This window comes from Pelodiscus sinensis, chromosome 7 (genome assembly GCF_049634645.1).
Source record: "Pelodiscus sinensis isolate JC-2024 chromosome 7, ASM4963464v1, whole genome shotgun sequence".
Classification (NCBI taxonomy): Eukaryota; Metazoa; Chordata; order Testudines; family Trionychidae; genus Pelodiscus; species Pelodiscus sinensis.
This window is the reverse complement of record NC_134717.1, coordinates 42816920-42842856: the sequence shown is the minus strand read 5'-3', so window position 1 is coordinate 42842856 and position 25937 is coordinate 42816920. Positions and strand designations below refer to the sequence as shown.

Sequence of the window (25937 nt, the reverse complement as noted above, 5' to 3'; positions counted from 1 at the left end):
GACATGTGATAGTCTTTTTAAAAAGCAAAATATGTCAAGCTTGCTAAGCAATGAGTAAGGAACAAATAATAGTCTAAAACACTGGAAAAAATGTAAACAGAAAAGTAAGAAAAAATTACTACATTACTGAGAAAAAATTAAGGAAGGGAAAATTTAAACAAAATATCCAGGGAAATACTTTGACAGACAGACAATTCTGCAACAGTCTTCCAAGAAAAGTGGCAAAGTCCCATTGCTTAGGACGTTTAAATCTAGAAACATTAGAAAATGAATGGAAACAATCCTACATTGGCAGGCAGAGAGGCTGGATGATGTTGGCTCTTCTTGAGCAAATGTTTCTCCTCATCTATGGAAATAGGACTGTGTGCAGGTAAATATGAACAGCACAACCCTATTTATATAAACAGTTCTTCAGTCCAGCCTAGTTTGAACTAGGATGGTAGTGTAGACATACCCCAAGAGATTCATGGATCATAAGGTTACAAGGGATCACTGTGATCATCTCGTTAAGGGTTCAGCAACTTATGGCTCTCAAGCCAATATGGCTCAGTATGGAACCAACCCAGACTCCAACACCTCTACATCCCCCGCCCCCTGCCATAACACTCCTGCACCCTACACCCCAACACTGTGCCTGAGTGCATCATACACTGGAACCACCTGCCCTGAGCCCCTCATACACTCCATCCCAGACTCCTGTACCACCACATCCTCAGCCCCCGTCATGAGATTGACAGAAGACAGCCTCAATGCATGCATGAAGCTGGATTTGACCAGTTATCATGTGAACTACAAAAAAATATGTGAACAGATGCGGCAGCAGAAATCCCATTAAATAAAGTCTGTGAGTACAATGTTTCATTTATGCTCTTATTAATCATCATGTCAATTATCAATAATATTAAGTTGTATATTTTCAGTCATGCAAATGGGCATTCTTACACAGCTCTTTTGACCCCTTGTTCTGAATTTTGATGTAGTTGGCTCTTTGGTTTGAAAAGGTTGCTTACCCCGATATAGTCTGACTCATATAAACCAGGCCAGAGGACAGGGTGGGCAATAATTTTGGAAGGGGTGGGCCATTTCACAAATTTCAGAAGTGGCCACAGCCTCAAGCTTGGTGACCTTATTTTCTGAACCACCTACAGCTAGTAAGAACAGTTTAATTTAAATTATGAAACAGATTAAATGTCTCAACTTTCTCATGTTATCAAACTTCAATTTAAATAAAGTAAAATATTATGTCCGAAACAAAAGGTTTCAATGTTTTCTTTATTTATGGGAGGTGTGGGGAACTCCTTTTGGGTCTGGGGTCACTGACCCACACAAAAAAAATCAGTTGGGGACCACACAAGTAAGAAGCAAAAAAACTCCTCCAAACCCCGCAACGCTCACTGATGTGACCCCAACTGAGACACCTCACTCCTCTTGTGCCACAACCTCATGGGGTGAGGGGAAGAGAACGAAAAGGAAACTGAGATTCAGGGCTTCTCATAGACCAGATTTAATTTTCTGGGGTTCTGGAGTTAGTGGATTTTATGGACCTCTTTAGGCTCTGGAGTGGGGACAAAAATGAGGGGTACAGTGTGCGAGACACGGCTCCCAGCAAGTAGGATGGGGTGGGGTGCAAGATCTGGGAGGTAGCTGGGGTGCAGAAGCAGGCTGGGAGTTGGGTTTCTGGCCAGGTGGAGGGAGCAGGAATAAGGGAGGGTGCGGTGTGTGGCCAGGAGAGAGGGTACAAGAACAAGGGAGGGTGTCAGAGCAAGCTGGGGGTGCTGGGTCTTGGGGGAGGAGGGAAGTGATGGGATTGGGGTGCTAGTGGGGGGGATCTGAGCATGAGGGGGAACGTTACCTGGCTTTGTGCTCCCATGGCTGCAGCCATGCTGCCCTGGAGGCAAGCCCTGCTTCCGTGGCCGCGTGGTCCTGGAGGCCAGAGACACTGCTGCTGTGGCCATGCAATCTAAGCCTGGCCCCAAGGCACTGTGTCCACAGGCTGCCCCAGAGGCGCTACTGCTGCAGCCACACAACCAGACCCAAGGCACCGAGGCCACAGGCTGCCCTGGAGGCCCCGTGGCCTGGGGCTGGCCCCAGAGGCACCACTGCCACTGCTACATGGCTTGGGGCAGGCCCCGGAAGTGCTGCTGCCACAGGCACTTCAGCCATAGGCTGCCCCGGAGATACCATGGCCCGGGGCCGGCCCTGGAGGCACCACTACCGTGGCCAGACAACCTGGGGCTGCCCCCGGAGGCAGTAGCATCTCCAGCCTCTGGAGCTGGCCCCAGACTACGTGGCTGTGGAAGCGGTGCCTGTGGGCCGGCCCCGGGCTGCGTGGTCACAGTAGCCTCACCTCTTGGGCTGGCCACGGTAGCGGCACCTCCAGGCCGGCCCTGTTGAGGAGGCTGAGCCCCAGCACTGCCTCTTCTCCAGCAGCAGCGCAGGACGTGGAGGGGCAGGGATGAGCTCCTTCCCCTCCCCCCCGGCAGGTCCTGTAATTAGGGGGCAGAGCCTGCAATTGCCTCGCGGGCTGGATCAAAGCTGGATCCGGCCCACTTGAGAGGCTTTTGCCCATCCTTTCCATAGGATGTCCCTGAATTAGCTCCTATTTAAAGCAGAGGTGGAGCATAGCTATTAAAACATCCAGATTATCGCCAGATTTTCTCCTTTAATTAATTAATATAAATATTGAAAAAATTGTGCCTTATTTTTTTCACTTGAATTTGTCTGTCTTCTGCTTCCAGCCATTGTTTCATGTTCTGCCTTTCTCTGCTAGGTTAAAGAGTCCTTTAATACTCAGTGTTTTCTCCCTGTAAAGGTCCTTACATGTCATGATCATGTCAATTCTCAGTCTTCTTTCTGATAAATTGAACAGACTGGGCTCTTTCAATCTCTGATAAGGTATTTTTTCCAGCCGTTGAATCACTGTTGTGGTTTGGAATATTTTGGGGGGAAACAATCCCTTTCTGACCCTGCAATGTGGCTGGCTGAAATCCTGAAGCATGAGCTTGTAGGAACATAAGACAGAAACCCCAAGTGAGCCCAAGGACTGCCCTGCTCTGCCTTCTATACTTGCTTGTCCACTGTAACCCCTTAGATCTTTTTCAGAGCTGTTTTCTAGGACCCAGATACCCTACCCTCCATTCTGTAGGTATGCCCTGCATTCTTGTTCTTAGCTGTATGATTTTGCCTTTGAACATATTAATACCAATTTTGTTTGAATGGGCCCATTTTACCACCCACTGTTCAACCAGCTCTACCTTAACCATTATTGCTGCTCTTCTCTGAATCACCTCAGCTCTGATAATGTAGAGGAGGCCAAAACTGAGTGTGGTTTTCCATTGTGGATGCACCATCATCAAACATAATATCGAAGGGACTTTTTCTTCCTTGACCTATGGTGCTCTTTGTTTATAGCCAAGAGCCTATCTTCGTATTGCAAACTCAGATTTAATTCATCAGGGCTCCTCCAGTGTTACTACTTTCCACTTTCTCTCTTCTATTGAATGCGTGGTTCAACATTATTCCATATTTGCCCAGATATTGTAGTTCTGGGCATCATATTTCAGGAAAATTGGAGAAAGTCCAAAGAAGAGCAACAAAAATGATTAAAGGTCTAGGAAACATGATCAATGAGGGAAGATTGAAAAAAATATGTGTTTATTTAGTGAGGAATAGAGAAGACTGAGAGGGGACATAACAATTTTCAATTACATAAAAGGTTGTTACAATGAAGAGGAAGAAAAATTCTTCTCATTAACCTCTTAGGTAGGATAAAAAGCAATAGGCTTAAATTGTAGCAAGGATGGTTTAGGTTGGACATTAGGAAAAACTTCCTAATGCTGTTATGCGGTATTGTTAATTGCTAGAATAAATCACCTAGGGCAATTGTAGACTCTTCATCACTGCAGATTTGCATGAGCAGGTAAAATAAACATCTGTCAGAGATGGTCTAGATCAGAGTGGGCAAACTCTTCAGCTGAGGGCCACATCGGGATTCAGAAATTGTATGAAGGGCCTGCTAGGGAAGGCTAGAGAAGGCTGTGCCTCCCTAAACAGCTAGGCATGGCCCAGAGTCCACACCCATCTGACTCTCCCCGCTCCCTGACTGCCCTCTCTGATCCTTCACCTCATCCAACCCCCCCTGTTCCTCACCCACTGACTATCCCACAGGAGATTCTCACCCCATATCCAACTCCTCCTCCAACCATCCTCCCTGTTCCCTTCTCCATCTACCCTATCTAACCTCCCCCTGCTCCTCTTTCCGACTATACCCTGGGGAGTGCCCACCTCCTAGTCAACCCTCCGGCTCCCCACCACAACCCTCTCTGGGACCACCCTTGTCCCCTGACCACACTACCCGGAGCACCATACCAGCTGGCCAGAGCATCTAGGTTGGTAGTGTGACGAGCACGCCACACTGGGGGAGTTGAGTCTGTGGGTAAAAGGGGCAAAAAGGAGAGGGGTCATGGACTAGCCTCAGGAGCCAGCAAGAAGAGTCTGGTGGGCTGGATGTGGCCCAGGGGCTATAGTTTATCTCCCTGTGGTCCAGATAATACATAATCCTTCCATGCGTGCAGGGGACTGAATTAGATGACCTCTGGAAGTCCCTTTCATGCCTATGATTCTGTACTTTTTTGTAAAAAGTGTCTCTATCCCTGAAATCCTGTAGCCCAGCCACTTGGAGTTCATAGATTTAACAGTTACTACTGCATTGCCACAGCTTCTAAATCAGATGCCAATTTTCTACAATTATTATTGAGACGGGGACTCCTATCACTCCCCTCCTTGAAGGGCAACTGGAAGTTGCTTGCTTACAGTGGAGTCCATGAGGAAAAAGGGCTCACCACAAAGAGAAATTCTTTTACCTACTCAATTTGGTGTTCTTTGGATCTCATGAATTGCCCCTCTTCGCCAATTATATCAAGCCCTTATTTGGATTTCTATTAATTGAGGAATTGAATAGTGGTTGGGGCTGACCTGCCTTTTAAACTCACACTGCAAGGGCCATTTCTCCACACTTGGTTTATAGCCATCCATTTTTCTTCCTTGATTTTGCATTTTATATTTTCTCATTTCCTCTTCCTATGGTTATATATGACTAGAGCAGAGCACTGAATCTAAAAATCTCTGCACTTTGGGGAATGTTGGCAATCCAGTCCAGAATTACAGTTTGAGTATAGCTTTAAAGTTTTCTTGTATCTACTCTTTGTCTTTTTTCACCATGTTTTTAAAAAATTATTTAACTTCATAACAGCCTTTAAGATCTCTCGCCAACATCTTTTATCTGCAGGGGCTTTTCATTCCAGTTTTCCATTTAAACTTGGAACAAAGCATTCCAGTTCACCCACCTTTTTTTTTCCTTTGCCTTTTCTTGTAGTTAGCTCTCCTGCAGTTCCTTATTGCTAGGCCTGACAGCTCAGTTAAAGAAAAATGGCAGTACTGCAGGGCATGATAAGTGCAAAGGTTTGTGGCAAGGAAAATTGTGCTGTAGTGTTACATTAGTCTTCTTGCTTGATGAGCAGACTATACTGGTCAATGAACAGTTTTGTTCTAAAAGATCAAGGTGGCTCATGGCCTACATTAATATTGGTTGGGTTTTAATAGTTAATAAAAATATTTGTTTCTTATGTGAGCTTTGTAAAAGGAGGGCTGTGTACAAGTTCTTACCACAGTGGTATAATTAACAATTGCCTGAGGGAAAATCAGGTTGACCCAAAATGATTTTTTGAAATTTTTTATAAAAACAAATAAAAAATAAATGATTTTGTTTTGTGAGGTTTTAAAAATAAAATTAAAGCAAAATTCGGAATGAAAAGTCGTTTTGAATAAAAATACCAAAATGTTTTCTTTGGAAATTTTAGATTATTTTTCAACCAGAATTTGGCATAAATTTACCACGTGCTTCAGTCAACCAATATATGCATTTTTTTAGCTAAACCAGTTTTGTCTGAAAAATTTCACTTCATTTTAGTCCTTTTCTGTTAATTTCCTTGCTTTTTTAAGTGACTTGACTTTTGCAACTGATGTTCTAGGTAGGAACATTGTTGGCTCTTAACAATGGGATTTTAAAACCAAATATTTTAATTTTGTAATTTCCCAAAGTTTGTTGGTTGTTTGGTTTTATTTTATGTAGTCATAGAAGATGTAGCCTAAGCTACCAGTAAGATCAGAGTTCTGTTCAAAACTCTGCTACAAACTTCCTATAAAGTATAATCTCTGCCAAGTCATTTAAAGTTGTGTTTCCTCAGTTACCCCATGTAGTGGGGTAGCGGCCCCACTGTGGTAAGAAGCATGGCCTATAGACTATAATTTGCCCCCTGAGGCAACAGGCTAGACTTTGGGCTGCAGTTAGCCACAGGAGCAGATGCACTGACTGAGGACTGCTGATACCCATGGAAGGGGATGAGAATGGAGAGGTGGGCACTGCAAGAGGGCAGTGTCCTGAAGAGGATGCCATAGTCTGGGGCATGATGTGGGTTCACAGAGAGACAATGGAGACAGTGAAGCAGTATGATGATAGGCGAGACACTGGCTAGAAGGTGGCACACTCTATGAACTGAGCTGATTCCCAGACTGACTGGCAGAAGGTGCTGAAGCCCCCCTTTCACCCGATTTGGACCAGGCCCCATAGGCCAGCGGAGGATTTTGGAGGGAAGCATGGGAGAAGGAGTAATTTGAAAATAGTAATTTGAGGGACTGATAATGAAAATACTGTCACCTTATTTTGGGTCAGTCATTTGTTTTGGTTTTGACTTCTCAGTTGGCTTCATTGACATAGAAACATGGTCCTTTATGTTCACAATAAACATGGCAAATTTTAGGTCAAGCCAATTTTCAAGTCAAAGTTATAAAGAGAGAGCTTTGTACAATGGAAGGTGATTGCAGTCTTAACTAAGAGGAGACTACCATTTTTCCATGTTAAAATACATTGTGCTTATTTAGCACCTTATATCCACAGATCTCAAAGAAAGCACCTTAATTAACCCTCCCAACCTCCCTGTCAAATAGTTTATCCACTAGAATAATAGATGAGACACAGAGAAGTTAACTAACTAAGGGCAGGTCTACACCACAGTGGCACAGCTGCAGTAGTTCAGTGAGCTTCTCCTGTTAACTTAGCTACCATCTCTTGCTTAAGTTGGAATTACTGCATCACTCAGTATGCAGTGACATAATTATACCAATGTAAGTTTATAGTATAGACCTGGAGTTACTCAAAGACACATTTGTCTTTTAATGGCACATGCAAGAAAATAACTCAAAAACACTGTTTCCCATTGTCATGTTTTAACCACTAAACATTCACACAAGACCTTTCCACTCATAACTTGTGTTTATATGCACATGCACAGACACACGGTTACAACACAACTGCATGTGTGTGATGTATTCAATATGAAAAACACATCCCACCCAACAAGAATATAAATTTTTCTATCTGCCTCCTCCAGTTCACAGGTTTGTATAAATAATGGTGCATTACAGGATGCACATTTTATTTTTTATTTGGAGCTTTGTAGAAAGAAATCTTTTTTTTCTCCACCACTCACTAGATTCTAATTTTATCTGCTACAGAAGCTGACTTCATACTTCATTTCTGCCAATGATATGGCTATTTTCTACCGTGTGAATGAAGTACCTGGTGTGATAAATATAAAAGTATATCTGCAGTTTCATTTTCAAAAGAAATTGGTGCTTTTGTGAGACTGAAACTATTGCTACAGTATTTACTCAGTTTCCCAATGTTAATTCTGATGTTCTTGGATAGTATTTCATTTCAACTATCTGGTAAGGCAATTCAGCATCATTTCTCTTCATTTATAACCATGTTATATTATTTCAACATAATCATACAGTAGTGGAATGAGTTATGTTTATAGCATGCCATTTATATTTGAAAATGTGCATATAGATATTGCAATAATTCTAATATTATATTTCACTCTCTTTCCAGTGACAGGAAAATGCAGTATCCTACTATGCCATATAATGTAATCTTACTAGACTATCTATTTAACTCCTGATTTTTGCAGTGTTAAAAATCATTCACTGCTTTTACAAAATTAAGATTGTTAAATATAAATTCTGCTGTATATTTCTACTTGTTTAATCTTGCATATTAATTCACTCACTTGTCACTACACTGAAGTATTAAAAACAAACTATTTGATTTGCGGTAGAATTTAAACTGCATAACATATACCTTTCTTTGTGTCTCGCACACACATGCATAGAATTTTTCTTTGCAAGTAGTTTGCCTTGATTTATACTACTGAAACAGTTTACCTGAGATATTCTGTGGATTTATTTTTGGAGAAGGAGAAGCCAATTATGCTAATTGGAAATGCTGGGCTTCGAAAAGCAGCCGTTGTGTCAGACAATGTTACCAAGATATCAGAAGATTACATGGTGGCCAAAGTCCCTTTCATTTACTACACAACATCTGCTATGCTTCAGAATATGTAATTATAACCATTCCCCACTCTAAGGGCCTAATTCTCCTCTCTCTTAGCCAGTCTCTGTCCCAGTGGGACTTGATCCATGTCAATACAGTTACTATTGATTAGCACTCGTTTAAGGGAGAGGAGAATCCATATCTTTATCATAAGGACAAATGCACATTCAGCTTGCACCTAAACAACCCAAAAAAGCTCAGTTAATGACTGACAGTAACTCTCCCAAAGAAATGTTATATTTTCTAATGGAAGAGTTAACATCATGTTGCCATTTCATTTTCCAGGCTAGACAAGATATTAATGTAGGAAATCACTAATTGAGTGGTGAATAACTCTTTCACTATTGTCAATGTAGTGCTTGAAGTATTAGATTTTTATATTATATGGCAGAAGAGTGGAATGGCACTCTAGGTCCAGTACCTGACATAAAATTGTTAAACCTTGATGGAAAATGTCCTGATTCTTACAACTTTATTTTAGCTACCTTTATTGTAATAGAGAATTTGGAAAAAAAAATATAGCCACTATTTAGCTACAATATTTTGCATTATGCTACCGGGCAGCCGGCAGAAAATCGCCACAAATTAATGAAAAGTCCTCTGTCTGTGATATTCTGCTATTGCTGATGATGTGCAAGCAAAGATTTAACCAAAAGAAATATGTAAAATGGGCTAAAAGGGACGAGATGGCTCAGAGACTGGCAATGGGATAAGGAACATTCCACTTCCATGTTGTTGGTTCAAATTGATAATGTGAACAAATCATTATCTGGCCATTCCATTTCCTATGAAAAATGAATTAAAGCTCTCAGTTAACTTTCTAAGATGTGTGTCTGAATCGTGGAAGCTTTGATACCCATTCAGGAAGACTCAGCATAGAAGGCAGAAGTATAGTGTATTTGTAGACTGATCTAGACTTTCCACCCTAACAGACATCCTTCCAGGTCACTATGGGAAGACATGTGCGCTCTCTGCCTATATAGTACCAGTTCTGCAATTCTGTGACTGACAGAGGAGAGGGCTTCATTCTTGAGAGCTGTCAGGTTGGCATGTTCTCTCTGTTAGCCCTAAATTTACTTTAAATAAATGTAGGGAGGTAAATGGAAGAAATGCTAAATGGTAATCAACAATATTTGCTGGTCAACATTTTATTTCAAAATTTGAACAGGCTGTTTAAACCGATGGAGCATATAAATCAACAGTAACCTATATGAAGAAATTGAGCCTCCCTTTAAGTTTATTTAATGGTTTGTCATAATTTCCTCTGTTGTGGTAACAAATGAGCAGCAGTAACAGCAGTCTGCGTCCATAAGCAAACTGATACCTGTTACGGTTTTCTGGCATAAGGGATTATCCCAAAAGAGCAACATTTCGGCCCTGAGCCTGCCGGCATTCCAGCAGGTGCTTCACCTTGATGTGAGCTGTCTAATGGGAGGGTTCATGTGCTTTAAAGTAAAACACTTGGTCACCTATTTGTAAGCGTGAAGTCTTCTGCTACACCAATGCCTCAACATTTATCCTCTCACAGCATCTCTTCCATTGACAGGTGTTCTCAAAAGACCTATGGTGGAGAAAACTAGAAGAAATTATTCTCCCCCAAGTGCTAAAAAATTATTTATTTAATTGATGATTTCACTGTGCCCGAGGTTGATGCTTATGGTACTGTCCAGCCTCAGGTACTAATCACACAACATCGTGACAGGTAATTGATACATTTTTGTAAAAGTTGTCAGTGTTATCAGTATTTATTTGAAGAGTAACTATTACAGCAAGTAATTCAGATCCTGTTTTTAAATCAGAAGGGCCTGATCTTTGAACCAATGTGCTGCCTGTGTGCAGCTGAGCATTTGGGATCTCCATGAAAGCACTATGGGAGAAGGAATATGACCACTAATGGAAGCACAAGGACTTTCGGTGACCCTCTCCCCACCCACCCCCTAATCCAAATCTGGGAAAGGCCAAGAACTGTGTGTATGGCAGCGTAGATGTACCATAGGCATGATATAAGGGAAACCTCTAGAACCATCCTTCCTGCCTGGAGAGGGCTGTGGGAAAGCTAATGAAAACTTAGGCTGCATTGTGGATACCTTGCTGCTGATATCCCTGTTGTGTTCCTACTTCATGTGATCTGGAGTGCAGGGTTATGAAGGCAACTGACTCCTTCATATGAGAGGTGGTAGATCTATGAGTAGAGAGGAAGTTCTGTGGGAAATCTGGTGGGGATTATTTCCCTCTACTTCACAGAAATGTTTTATAAAAGACTAGTGAAATCCTCTCTCAGACCAGGTTTGTACTCAGCGTCAACCCAGGAGTTCGTGCAACACTGCTGTGATCGCTAGGTTTAGTTTGGATGGTTGCGTTTCTAAAGGCTGTGCACTATTTCTGAGAAGGGTCTGTATAACAGGAGCTTAAGGGTGTGAGCCCATAAAGAAACACAGACTTGGAGGGAAGCTGCATTATGTAAGATAGAGATGAATCCTTATTTCCCCAAGGATTCTATATTTGATTCAGTTCATTTTGTCTTTTGGGACTAAGCAATCTCTTTTTTAAAAAAGAGCTATTGAAAGTAAAAGGAAGACCCCAAATAACTTCTCTCATTAATGCTCCTGGACAATAAGAATACATAAGTGTTATTGTATGGTGTTTACTAACATGAATGATCATTCACAGAGCTTATGCAGAATGCTTTGTAGGAAATTAAACTACAGAACTTCTGTTTTATATCTACACTAGGCAACTATCACCAGCCGCCAGCATAGTCCAGAAAGTGCTGTATTATAACTAGCATAACAAGACACATGGGCTGTGTCTAGACTGGCCAGTTTTTCCGAAAAATCAGCCGCTTTTCTGGAAAAACTTGCCAGCTATCTACACTGTCCGCTTGAATTTCCGCAAAAGCACTGATTTCCTACTGTAAGAAATCAGTGCTTCTTGCGGAAATACTATTCTGCTCCATTCAGGCAAAAGTCCCTTTTGCGCAAAGCTTTTGCACAAAAGGGCCAATTTAGTCAGCTCCGATTTATTTTCCGCAAAAAAGCCCCGATTGCGAAAATGGCAATCGGGGCTTTTTTGTGGAAAAGTGCGTCTAGATTGGCATGGACACTTTTCCGCAAAAAGTGCTTTTGTGGAAAAGCGTCCGTGCCAATCTAGATGCTCTGTTCCGAAAATGCTTTTAACGGAAAACCATGCCAATCTAGACGCAGCCATGATGTACAGTGTATCCTGCCCAATCAGATAATTAGTAAGGCCCTGTCTACAATATAGATAAGATCGAAGCAGCCACAGTTGATCTTCCAGGGTTCGAATTAGTGGGTCTAGTAAAGACATGGTAATTCGAACTGAGAAGGGCACTCTGGTCGATGCTGGTAGTCCTGCTTCTATGAGGAGTAAGGGAAGTCGAAGGGGGAGGTGCTCCATTCGACTTCCCACAGTGTGGTTGGCACCAAAGTTCATATTAAGATACTTTGAGTTAAGCTATGCAATTAAAGTAGCTGAAGTTGCATGTCTTAATTGAACTTATCCCCTAATGTAGACCAGAGCTAAATATCATTCGTCTGAGAACTCTATTTCTATGTAGTTAAAATAAAAGACTAAATACAGGGCAGTACTTCACTGATCATAACATGATAGTGTTCACTGTGGCAATACAGAATATTTTAAGGAGATATTTACATACCAGAAAACATCAAGTTTACAACTTTTGATGAGAAAGAATGGTCTGCCATAAGGATGAGCACATTGTAAAATTCTCTGATAAGTTCTGAACCCAAGAACATTCTCCTTAAGGCAATGTACTAATCCCAGCTGTACTGTGGTTTCTTGTGAGTTCACATGTTTGTCTGTCACTTACTGTTGCCCTCAGATTCTGGCTTTGTCATCTACTATTCCAGATCCATATAAAGACATTTGAGGCTGGATTGAAGCCATGCTTGTTTTTATGTTGGATTCTAGCATCTTCCAGCCATTTCTACCATTTTGTTCTGTGTACCAAAAACATATATGGGAAGAGTCTGTTTTTGACATTCAGTATGTATAGATAATCACATTTAATAATAAGCAGCCATCACATTAAAGTCAACTCAAAGGTTTGATTTGTCCATTTTGAAGGCACACAACACGTGGGGTGGGTACAATGGGACAATGTGACAATTCTGTTCCATCCTTCTGTTGCTGCGTAAATATGCAGCAAAGCAACTAGCAATATTTTCCTGGAAAATGTGTCTCCCACCAATCTGATTGGCAAACATGAAACATTTTCCTCACTCATGTCATTTGCTATGTAGATGGACTGTATGCACACCTAAACCTAATAATTTATGAATCTATGGCAACAGATATCTCATTCTATGTTTTGAGTCAGGGATTTCACATACTCTACCATCTTTGGCAGAAATTCCATTGGGAAGTTTATTGATACTTTTCACTTCTAGAGTAACTTTCATCCTAGGATCTCAAAGCATTTCATAAAAACATGGCAAAACAGTCAAGAAAGATTTCTCAGTCCTTAATCAAAACTACTTGACGACAGTTTGATTTTTGTCTGAACAAGGATTCAGGATGAAGCTGGACAGAATAAACCACACAACATCCTTGTGAACTGGGCAAATATCAGACCTAGTTTAAGGTAAATGAGGATCCAAAGAAGCAAAATAAATTGCATAAGGTCATAGTACGGCAGTGGCATACTTCCACTTAGCTCTAGGACAGAACCACAAAATCCCATGTTCTAAGTTCTGCATGCTATTCCCTTTTGAAAGGACAGCTACAGAAGTGTGATTCCTTGCGGAAAAGGATATCTGTTCTCCACTGTAAAAGAAAATGTTGGAATTAACAGGTAAAACCTATGAAGATCTCTCCCCTATCAGTGGACAATGTACCATGGCTATTTTGCAAGCACTGAGAGTAGAAGAGATGTGTGACACAGCTGGGTACAATCCTAAAACATGAGCTTCTGTGCTCTCCTTGCCTTGCAACATTGGGTGTCTTAAGTTACAAAGCCGTACAGAGCACTCATTCCTTTGTTTAGGACAGACCTATTTGCTAGCTTCTGTTTGGATAGGGTGGTAGGGTTTGGAACATGTGCTAATAACATCAAATAGGGAAATCTTATACCTTTACATATAATGTTGCCACACACATTGTATCAGGATGATGACCAGCAAGTTATGAGTTTTCAAATGATACATTACAAGACATGTCTTGTATAAAATTTACTACAGTAGAGTGCAGGGTGTGAACCCGGGGGTAGATTCTGTCACAATATATCAGCTCACATTCTGTGCACCGATACTTCTGATTTCCACTAAAACCCAGGGGTTAATTGTTGCTTGCTCACGCTTCCCTGCCTGGAGTTGGGATGTTTAACACTGTTGTAGCTCTTGATTTGGAGTGATTGACAACTGTTTCCCCCTCCCCCTCCTCTTGATGGTTATTTTAAATCTGCCAATATAATTTGGTGAGAGGAGGCCAACTTTAGAGCCTGTCAACTTTGACAGTGTCCCTTGAAAGATTCCAAAAGCTAGAAATGGTGTGTAAGGGAGTTTTAACAAAGGAGGGTTTTTCAGTTCTTTTTTAACACAGGGCTACATAATCAGCCTTTCTTGTAGCAGCATTCAGTGTGAAGATCTGTCAATAGAAACCTCAAACTGTGAATATACAATTGAACTTTATTGTCCCTTTGTTATTTTGTAACTACATAGGTATGACAGACAAACTGATTTTAAAAGGAATTCACAATTGTCAGTATGTCAAATGCCTGAATCTTACTGCTGGAAGTTTTCAGTTATCAGTGTCTTCAGGCAGGTGCTAAAAGTGCCACATTTCATTAAAATGTGTTCCCTTTCAGTAAGTAAATGTTTTTAATCTGAGCTATTTTAATTTGAGAGTGAAAGGCTTTAACTTTTTATTAGACACTTGCCAAGCAGTCATGTAGAACTAGCTCCTGTGCCGCACAAGTGTGGATTGACAAACCTAAGTACCAGATAAAAGGTGATGAGCGAACTGGGGAGCACAGGGAAACCTAATCCGGCTACGATGAAAGTAGCTTCCAAGTTATCCCCGTCTAGTGGCAGAAACAAGGCCATAGGGATAAGTGTTTGATTAGCATGATGAGCCTCATGTTTAAGACATGCTCAGCACAAGCTCTGCTCTTTTGACCTCACAGAGAACGAGAGAGAGAACTTCTAAGGGATCTGCTACACTAGAGAGTTTATAGTGGCACAGTTGCAACAGTGCAGCTGTCCTGCTGCTAGATCTCTAATGAACCTGCTCAATACCGATTTCCTGCTGGCTTAGCTATTCCAGCCCTTGTGAGTGCAAGAAGCCATGTTGGCTGGAGCACATCCACACCAGGGCCCAATGACAGAGGGGGGAAAGGGGAAAATTGCCTTGCAGTGATGCTGTCGTCATCCAGCCCCCTGGACATCTTTGAATTGCCACTGGAGCACTACAACACGTGGCTCTGAGAGCTGAGGGGGTTCCCGCCCCTTCTGTCCTCAGCCCTGCCCCTTCCAACATGCGGAGCTAACCCACTCGCCCCCCACACACACCTTATCCTGGCCCCCTTGGGGCAACTTATGTTGCTCCGGGAAGGTGGTTTATTCACACCCTCCTAGTGACTTAAGTTATGCTAACAGAAGCTGCAGTGTAGACACAGCCAAACTTACCTGTGCTTAGTATGGAAAACTGTTTGTTTGCTTTGCCTGACTCGGGGCTTTATACTACTGCCCAGCACGGTAGTGTCTGGCACCTTCCACGTAAAACCAAGAGCAACAGTGAAGTCCCTAGTAAACTTCATGAAGTCTCTGGCACTTTTCCTTTTTCAGGGTAAAACCTCTGCTTGGAACAAAGTTTATATTTTTAAGACTGGCAATTTTTTTGGTACATTGGTTGTTTGTGGTTAATTTCAGGATTGTATATTGGTTTGGGTTTTTTTGGTTGATTGGGCTGTAATGGGTCAAAGAGGACATCACATTTGTGAATATTTTTCCTAGCAGCTACGTCTACATTGCGCTCTCTTGCACAAGAACATATGCAAATGAGGCACAGCGATGAATATAGCTGCGCCTCATTTGCATACTTAATGAGCCTCCATTTTTGCACAAGGGGTTTTTGTGCAAGAAAGAGCAGTCTACACTGCTTCTTGTGCAAAAACCTCCTCTTGTGCAAGAGCCATTCTGCCGCTTATTTTCAGGCAGAACAGCTCTTGCGCAAGAGGGTGTTTTGGCACAAGAAGGACCAGTATAGACTGCTCCTTCTTGCACAAAAGCCCCGGGTGCAAAATGGTGGCTCATTAAGTATGTAAATGAGGCACAGCGATATTTATTGCCGCACCTCATTTGCATATGTTCTTGCGCAAGAGAACGCAATGTAAACATAGCCTATATAGAAGTGTTTCTTAAAATGTATTTAATGGTACAGAGGTGTGCTGTTAGGCTGTCAGAGGTATGTCGTGGAGAACAAGAGAGTTCAAAATGACTTTTTTTTTTTTGCTCAACTAAAAATGTATGGTGTCCCTCATAAAAAAAATTGTTTGGTGTTCCTCAGACTTAAAGTTTAAGAAACACTGCTATATAGAGAAAAGATCTTTTTCTGTCCCCGGTAGTTAGCCTTGGAGACGGGCCTGGCTTCCACATGCACTTATGTCAGAGCATAAATATTGATTCTCACCAGGCAGGGACTTGCAAGTTGAAAGCCTTGAGGCCTAATTTTCAAAGTAGAGTGCAACTAGTATGTTTGGAAAAATGTATAGGTAACAGAGTCTTATCTGAATAGTTGTCGGGTCCTGCTGCCGCCTCAATTTCTCCTCCTTTGGGTTCTCAAGAATTTCTCCAGATTCTTGGGCAAGTCAAGTAACATCCACTTTTTGGAGTCTGATTTTTTTTAAACTACATTATAGTTCTGATGTCACCTTAAATCAAAATTAATGTTTCCTCCACTCCTCATTTCCTCAGCTCCTGATTGGACTGAGCCATTTTTTCCTCAAAAGTCCCAGTCCCCTATCTGTGGTTTCTTCAAACCTATGTTCTGAAGGCTTTTCTGCTCCTGCCTCTCACTGAACATCGCTCCAGCCAGGATTCTGAATCCCCTCTGGATCCGCAGCATCCCTCTATCTTTCTCCTTCTCATTGATCAAACATGCTCCCTTCTACAGGGAATCTTTCCCCGGGGCTGCTACCGGGTAATGCTGCTTACCTGATCACACTGTCACATAAACAAATCCATCACAAGTGTATGGATAGCAAAATACAGGTGGAGCAGAGGTCAGTTCAGCTCCCTAAAAGGGCGAGTCTATCCTCTGCCAGTGTATTTGTGTGTGCCAGCAATTGTATGAGTCAGCAGATTTTGAAATTTCACACCTACCCACCCACTGGCTCATGGTATTACTAAAATTACAAACTCAAATTGCTATTTGATGTGCATATAGATTGGATAATTGACATGCAGAAAGGGACATGGGTGCCCCATTAAATAATTTGCACATGCAAATGGTTGTTTCCATACAGATGTTTGTGGGCTGATTTACTGTGCGCTCTCTCGCTCTCTTTTTTTTAATCTTGGTATTTAAAATGGGATTGCAACCTGCAAAGTGACTCTAAATAACACCACTCAGCTCTAGAGTTATTCTCTCTCTCTCTCTCTGATTGTTCTAAGTCATGCTCTTCTAACTTTCGCTGGTTGCCAGCAGCATCAGGATTATAGGGGTCTAAAGATATCATCCCACCTGTAGGAAGGAGAAATGGGGATGGCTAGATTAATTTTACATCATCCATGGCTGTCTTTGCACCTGGAAGATCTTACAATTGAGAGTTTCAGGCTGTCTTCTGCCAGCTGAGTGACATAAAGCAACTTTGCTGAACTTAAGAGGTGAGTCCTTATTTTTGATGGTAGGATTTAAAGCCTTCGACTCTCTTCTTATACTTCTCAATACCTAGCTGAGTACTATGAATTTTACTTAACAGGGTTTACCTTGTGCTATGTGATATTCCCATCAGAGGCAGAAATTTCACTACAATAGTCCCAATACATGTTATGCTTAGAGGTGCATGGGACTTTGCAAGGGGGTTGGAGGGAACCTACCCAGAGTTACCTTCATGGCAGTTGTAAGGTTCAGATGTTTTCTGTTTCTTATTTGAGCTTGTCAAGTTTTGTTTTGAAAACAAATAAATAGTAGAGAAATATTGACTCCCAAATCCTTTTCCTGGTTCTCCTTGCTAAGAAGTATCAGTCTGAGTCCCAGAAATGTGTGCCATAGTATACATTCAGATATATCTGAAAAACCTTGCTACACGTTCTTATTTTTTCCTATTGTGGCTATTGGATACTTGTTTTAAAAAATTATGATTATATTAGTAAGAGTGATTAGTGTATCTTTATAATAAAATAAATAATCAATAGACTGTACTTATTAAAAATTACAGCCATTCTTTCCTGGCACTACACTATTGTGCTAGGATGTTATCTGCATTCTATTGGCAATTTTTGATGGCATTCAGACACCAAACTTTCCCAACTCTATATGCATTCACTAAATAAACCTAGATTAGCAGGCATAAATCAGAGCTAGTGCAGTGCAAAGGACTGCCCTGCCCTAAGGTCAGGCTCATTTGATAGATTAAATACTAACTTGGTAGTAATTATGATATCCATAGAGTGAGATAGGGAGTGAATAAGATATTTAACAGCATGTGCATTGGTTGTGAAAATCTTTTCAACTCTTGCTTTCATCCTCAAGGCTGATTTAAAGTATTGGTTTATTTTTAAAGAAATAACAATTCTTTTCTCCACTCACTTTTTCCCCTTTTCATTCAGAAACTTTTTTCTCTCTCTGTCCAATTCCCAAGTAGAGATGTTCTAGCTAGCATCTACAGCAAATCATAAATCTCCATTTCCAGAAGTGGGGCTTCAAGTTACAGTGCATTGAAATTTGTCTGAGCACACACAAGCTGCACTTTGTCTGCATCAGAAACCAGCCCAGAATTTCCTGCCCGCCACTATTAGATTCCATTATGCTTTTAATTTAAGAGGTACTTCCAACCTGTACATATTCCATGCAAAACAGCTTCCTTTGCCATGTTTAGGATTAGACCAATCACCCCTTTTCTTCTCCATGCAGTGTAAATGTTTATATGATTTATGCTACACTTTAGCCTCTAGTCAAAATGAGCTGCGAACAGTCCTCATAACTACATACACATAATCCCTGTTAATGCCAAAAGGAGTTGATAATCTCCAAAATATTTTGCAATAGGATTCCCTTATGTTAACATATAAGCCAGAGATTTTGCAAAATAGTTGAGCATCCTGAGCCCCTGAACATGCCCATCAGTTGAAGGATCTGTAGGATGCAGGAGCTCCATCCTGGGAGGTAAAGAGCTACACTCCCACACCAGACAGGGAAAGGGGTTTAAATGTACCAGTAAAATAGCATTATCCACATTCCACACACTGCTGCAGCTGATTAAACCAGGACTGAAACTCTTTATGTACCCATAGAGTAGTAATCTTTTAGTTTTTCAATTGTAATGCATCCCAGTGCTTGATTAATTATGGATATACCTTTCTTCATGGAATCAGAAGTTTGTGATTAAAAGTCTAATAGAAGATATATAGGTATATGTAATACATCCAGCTTTTCTCCAGCCATGAAAATGATCGTCTGTTGAAAAAAGGTTCAGACCTCCTCTAAGCTCAATTCAGAACACTAGTGGCTAAATGGCTCTCTGCTGGAGCCTGACATCTACCAGATGTAAAATCTTCTGCTCTTCCTCTGGATTGAGATTGCCATCTTTTTTAAGGAACATAAACCAACACCCCCCAAACTGCAAATTCCCCTTCTTGTGGGGTGCTGTACTCAGGGCTGGAGCACTTCCTTCAGACCAGACTGCCTCTGGGGATTAGCTTTGCCAGTCCAACACTTTTCTGTCATTACTCACTCCCTCAGGACTCAATTACTCCTGCTTCATGTTTGTCCCTCCTGCAAGGTCACTGCAGTCTTCTATTTGCAGGGCATTAAAGTCTCTCAGAATACAGGCAGTTTTTCCTCTCCCTGCCCATTAATAGCACCGCTGTCCAGTTGCTGGTAGGGGAACCCAGGCCCACCCTCTACAGAGCCCAGCAGAGGTGGATTAGAGTTTCTGGGGCCCTGGGCCAAAGCACACGGGGGCCGCTCCCCACACCCTCCACTGCAGTCCCTCCTGTCATTCCCTGGTGCTTCTGCTGGGGAAACAGAATTGGAACACGTCGGCTTGCCTTGCCTTGTCTCGCCTGGTGAGGTTGAGGCACAGGGGCTTTCCCTGCTCCCCAGCAGAAGCACCAGTGGGGCAGAACTGGGCAACTGGATCAAAAGGTCTCCAAAGAAGGAAAAGATTCCTACAAAACTCCCCTAATGTCTAAACATGCCCAGACAGGTTCCTGATTACTCCACGCCACAGGTGTAGAATTCTGGGCTTAAACAAGTGAGCTGGAATTAACATGTCCCTGAATGAGACTGTTAGGGTCAGGCATGATCACAAGAGATACCTGTTTCACAAGACTCAAGACTATGGGTACGTCTAGACTACCGCGTTTTGTCGGCGGAAGTTTTGTCGACAGATACTGTCGACAAAACTTCCGTCGACAAAGAGCGTCCAGACACATTGAGTTCTGTCGACAAAGCAAGCGGCTTTGTCGACATAACTCCACAGTCTGGACGCAATGTTACAGGTAATAACACCTTCTGTCGACAGAGTTCTGTCGACAGAAGGTGTTATGCCTCGTAAAATGAGGTATACCAGCGTCGACAAAACTGCTGAGTTCTGTCGACGTTATGTCGACAGAACTCAGCGGTAGTGTAGACGCTGGTATAGTTTTGTCGACAAAAGTCCACTTTTGTCGACAAAACTAGGTAGTCTAGACACACCCTTAGTCTGATGTGTCAGGGTAACACCATGATGCCCCAAGTTAATGCATTGTGTGCATTAGTGCTGTGTCTGACACAAGTTCAGCTGCTAAAGCCTAGAGATTGAGTCATAACACAGAAGATAAGTAAAAATTGAAGGGAAAATCACGGCTCAGCTGAAGTTAGTAGGAGGTTTGCCTTTGACTTTGTGGGAGCAGGATTTCACCCTCATATACTGTTAACTAAAGGTGACCAGTCAGGGAAAATGGAAGACTGGAAAGTGTTAGACAGTAAGAAGTACCATGTAGGTTCCAGTCAAACTGTATAGCAAATTGAAATCAAATCTAAGCAAGATAGTAAGGGACTAAAGTCACTTATTTGTAACATCAGTAGTAATGGCGCTGAAGTCCTTCATGTGTGTTACTGGGTCAGTTAGGATTATGCCAGAGTGTGTTACGAGGTGATAGTGGGAGGACAAACAAAAGAGAACCTAGAAAATGGAATTTTAAGCAGATACACTGTAGTCCTGGTAAAATATAGTGAGGTTGAATTGAAGAGAGGAAGGAAAACACGTTAGAGACAAATAAAACAGGAAACATTATTTCAACAAAAATGAAATAACAAATATTAGAGATGGGGAGAAAAAGGCATCACTGTACCTGAAGCAATCACAACAATCTCATTATATAACTTCTGCTGCTCTGACAAGTCATTAATTGTCTATTGAACACATATAATTGTATCTAACTGTATGGAGCATTTTAGTTACTAATCAGGACTGGATAGTCTAATGTTCATAAAAAGCTAAATGTGGAAATGAAAATTGAAAATATTTTTGCGTTTCCAGAGTATGTGTAAATTCCTAATGACTTGGTTCGTTTATGGCTTCCGTAACTCATTCTAAAACTAGTCCCATGAACTTATGGAGGAAAAGTATAGCAGACATTTTAACAAACTTCTTATTGATATCGTAAAAGATATTTTGAAGTATGATTTTAATATATATGAGATTATGTGTGTAAGTGCTTCTGCTCTGTTCATTTACCCAACATTTACAATAGTTACAACTGATTTCATGATTTTAAATAACAATACGCCTGGCACCTCTGTGGATCATCGTATAACAGGTTCCTTTTTTTCTTGTTTCTAAGTAGCCATATACCTAACTGGATATAATCTGAATATTATGAAAAGATAGTTTTTAATATTCTGTGTTGTTAGAAGCATACTTGTTCCTGCTTTTTCTTTGAAAAGAAATTGTTTACCTTGCATTCCAATCCACTGCTTGTATGTTACAACCTCATGGTGACTGCTGAAAAATAAGAGCCTTATGATGCTAGAAAAATGGCTAAATGATAGAAACTACATGAAAGCTAACTAAAGCTAATGATAGAAACTACATGAAAATCATAAATGCATATAAAATCTGCTTTTTGACTAGCATCCTTAGTGAAATGGTCTGGTTGTGTTAAATCATTTTCCCCTGAACAAGTGTCAGGGCAAAATTGTTACACAATTGTCATTAACTGGCACACTTGTTGGTAGGCTCACACAGAAGACAAAGTCTGAATTACCATGAAAACGAAACTTCTGGAAGGAATCCCTCCAGATTGCGGCTGTGGCTTGTTGGCAGGGAATGATGGGGAAATGTAAATTGCTACTGTGCCTGCTGTATCTGTTTTGTGGGTAGAGGATTTCAGCCTCCAAAGATGTCAATTCAGCATCTTTTGCGAGCACTAAGAATTCATTCAAAACACTAAAATTAGGAGAGAAAAATGTGATAAAGGGTTAATGTGCTGTGTGACTGCTTGTTTATATCTCTATATTGTTACCATCAGGGTGTTGATGAGCACGTATTTATCCATAAGCCACTAATTTACTGCCACTTTGCCCATGGCTTTGGAGAACCTTGTTACTTTCCAGTATCTGATTGGGAGAAGCTGACCAGAATTTTAACAGATTCATTAGAGCACTACAATGAGCTTCATGCTGCAATGAATCTTGTTCTTTCTGAAGATGCTATACAGCACATGTAAGTTTCCTTACTTGCAGTTGGTATAATGTGTGCGCTAACAAAGATAATCACTGAAGTGCAAATTCATTTAAAGGTGACCTGCAAGGGTATTAAAAATAACCTCACATCTTTAGAGCGGTGTGCCGAGTGCCCCAAGTGACCAGGCTAAGCCAGGCATTTAGCACTGTTTTAATACAAAATGTAACAATTTTTACTTTTAAAGGTTCCAGGAAACAGTCACCCGCTGTGAATTGTTGGCTTCCTCTTAGTGTGACCCACCCAGCCGAGGCAGACTGCAGCTTGACCCATTATGATATTTTAAGTTTAATTATTACTATATTATAATTATTTAAAACATTTTACATTGAAATAAAATAAAGGCTATTTAAAAACACTTTAGAAATCTGCACAATACTATAGAATGGGGGCTTAATTAACTCCCTCAGGCTCACTCCAGTAGTAAGTGGGGAATCTGTGGTAAATATGACATCTCCAGTTTAGTCTGGTCATCTACAGCAGAAGTTATTGCTCCCTGTTTAGACTTTGCAAAGGCTACAAGAGGAGGAAGGGAACTAAAGTAAGATTTAAAGTAACATTTTTAAAATGTTAAATCCCTCCGAAAGAAGCTTTTCTGGGGCATCCATTTCATGGTTTGTAAGATGATTGTGTATTAATAAAAGTATTGTATTAACACACAATTATTAATATTAAATAATACATTAATAATTCAATTATTTTGCTGTTTGTTCACTTTTTGTATTCCATTCAGCTTAAATGGTAAAACTATACTGGTCAGTTTTGCTTTGTATATTATGTTTCACCTTCTGGTTTTCATACATTTCTAGAATGTCAGAGTGTTTGAACTCACAACATTATAAGTGAAATTTAAGTCCTGTGCCCTAGACCTTTCTCCCCCTTTTTCACTGAAATATAAAATACGAAAATATTTCTGTTGGCTGGTTTTGGAATCCCTTCCCTCCATGTTCGCAAAGCCTAAAATGGGGTCTGTATCCCTTTGCACAGTAAAAAGGCCTCTCAAAGGTATATGAATTGTGAACAATTATGTTTCTTTTTGAGGAATGTCATTAGATTCACCTTGACACCAAACTAGGAATACAAGTCAATGATTGAGGACCCCCAAGGAATGTAAAAATCCTTCCACTGGGACCCAGAGCAGAAAGCATATTACCTCTTCATCTTGTTTGGATTTTGTTCATCAAGAAAAATGTATTTAATTACTATGACAGGAAGCAGTGCGTGTAGAGGCTGAACTGAGCCTGAGACCAGATGTCACGTAGTCTGAGAGAGCATGAGAAACTTATAAACTGTTAATAGAGTAGAACCTCATCAATTATGGTAACTAAAAGAACCCTCATTTTACTTGAGTGGGAATGTAATTAAGCCATTCGATAAAGGCTTTATCCTTTCACTGCTATACATAGTGGCTACATCTACACTGGCGGCTTCTTGCGCAAGAACAGCTGTTACTGCACAAAATCTTGCTGGGTGTCTACACTTCATACGTGTTCTTGCACAAGTAAATTTACAGTCTAGGTTCGGAAAACAGGGCTTCTTCCGGAAGAGTTATTCCTCTCCCCACAAGGAATAAGCCCTCTTGCGCAAGAGCTCCTGATCAAGAAAGCAGTGTAGACAGGCAACATGAATTTCTTGCACAAGAAACTCCTTTGGCTAAAATGGCCATCAGAGCTTTCTTGTGCAAGAGAGCATCCGCACTGCAATGGAAAGCTCTTGCGCAAAAGCACATGCCAGCATAGACGTGCTCTTGTGGAAGTCTTTTTGTGCAAGAACTCTTCCGCAAAACAGTTCTTGCACAAGCTGCCAGTGTAGACATAGCCAGCAGGTTTTGTATCGACATTTTTGTTCAACATGGAAATTACAAGATCCGGGAAATGTGAAATATATAGACCCATTTGTATCTAGTTTACCTGTTTGAATTCAGTCCATGTCAGCAGTGACCAAAAATGACTGCCATCTGCTGGCTGATGGTCTCAGTCCAGTTCTCAGTGTGGTTTTTCTGTCAGATGTTGATGGCTGTTTGGCTGTGTGTGCATTTTCTCCCTGCAGTCAGTGCCAGTTCTGCACAAGTAGCTGGCACAGCAGATCTCAAGCAAACTGCCCAATAAGACAACAAGATTTGGTTTAACAGTGAAGGCTCCCAGCCAGGTTTTTTGTTGACGCAGGATACTACCGGTAATACTGTACTTCAGACTCTCCCAGATCACTAATGCAAATATGCCCATGACAATGGATTCAGCAAGGTCAGTGGTGGGACTTTCCACCAACCCCTAAGCTGGATAACAGCATTACCTCTGAGATATCTCTTTATACACCAGTACAAACAAGTTACATATCAGTCCTGACATATCTCAGTGCCACCCCCTGATGTATCTGGGTGCAACAAAGTGATGTATCTAGGGGTCCCCCATTACCTTGTTCATGTAGGTTAAATCAAAATGCCTCTATTCATCATACTGTTATCCTGACCTCATCTTTAGGATGGGTCAGTGTATATCTGTGAGGAATGTGCTGGCATTGAGGTGTTCTGGTACCACCCTTATAGAATGTGCTTGTGTTAGTGTTCTCTGCCTAGCAATATCAGCCCTATGCTTGCCATACTCTGTGAGCAGGGCCTGCCTCTTGCTCACAATTTAACTTGGCTTTATATCAGCAAAGTTTTCACTATTTTAGCTCATGTTTCAAACCAGGGCTCTGATACAAGGTCTTAGGTTTCAGGCCCTTTTTCTTAATTGCCCAGTAGATAGGTATACACATCCTACAGATTACCACTGGCACTAACTAGTAGTCCCAAGAGAGAAGCCAGAGGCTGACTAGGCATATGAAGAAACAGGAGCGATGAGGAGTCCTGTGGCACCTTATAGACTATGGGTATGTGTACACTACAGCGTTAATTCGAGTTATCTTAATTTGAAATAGTTAATCCGAATTAAGCTAATTCTAATTAACGCGTCTACCCACAAAATGCAGTTTGAATTAGCGTTTTGCTAATTCAAAATACCGCATCCACACTGAGTGGACACCGATTCAGATTTAAGGCTGGCTGGAACCAGGTCGGGTAGGGCATCAGGTCAGGAGTTTCTTTATGTGGCTGTTGCCTGAGGCTAGCTGAGGCTTGTGCTTAAAGGGACACGCACGCACGTGCCAGGTGTCCCTGCTTGCTTGTCTTCCTCGCTGAGGGACAGCACACCATTGTGTCTTGGAGTGCTCTGGTTGCCCTCACTCAGAACACCATAGCATTCTGCAACATGGAGCCAGAGTTGCTCCTGGGTACGCTGGTGCTTCTTGTGAACATGTTGCTGTGAGCTTGGCTGCACTTTCTGCAGGCTGCCATCCAGGAGGTCCATTGGGGTGCTGTCAGTATCCAAGAGGCTCTGCGGGAGAGCTTCCACCCTGAGGAGCACTCAGAGCTTTCCTGGTCTGCCCCACTGGAGGCTTGTGCTTCATTTCTCCCTCACGTCCTTCCACTTACTCCTCCCCCAACCCTGCTTCCTGATGTCAAATAAAATACAAGTATTTTCATGAACACAAACTCTCTTTATTTAATAAAACTGGCGG

At 41.5% G+C, this 25937-nt stretch overlaps 1 long non-coding RNA gene across 1 annotated transcript; it reads right to left on the bottom strand.

The window, feature by feature from the left end:
• Positions 1–9671: 9671 nt before the first annotated feature.
• On the bottom strand, positions 9672–24902 carry LOC112544707 (uncharacterized). The gene is made up of 4 exons (XR_012905462.1): positions 24794–24902; positions 24290–24476; positions 12303–12432; positions 9672–10013 (listed from the first exon to the last, which is right to left on the bottom strand). It is a non-coding gene; the product is annotated as an uncharacterized LOC112544707 (long non-coding RNA).
• Between the last annotated feature and the right edge of the window lie 1035 nt (positions 24903–25937).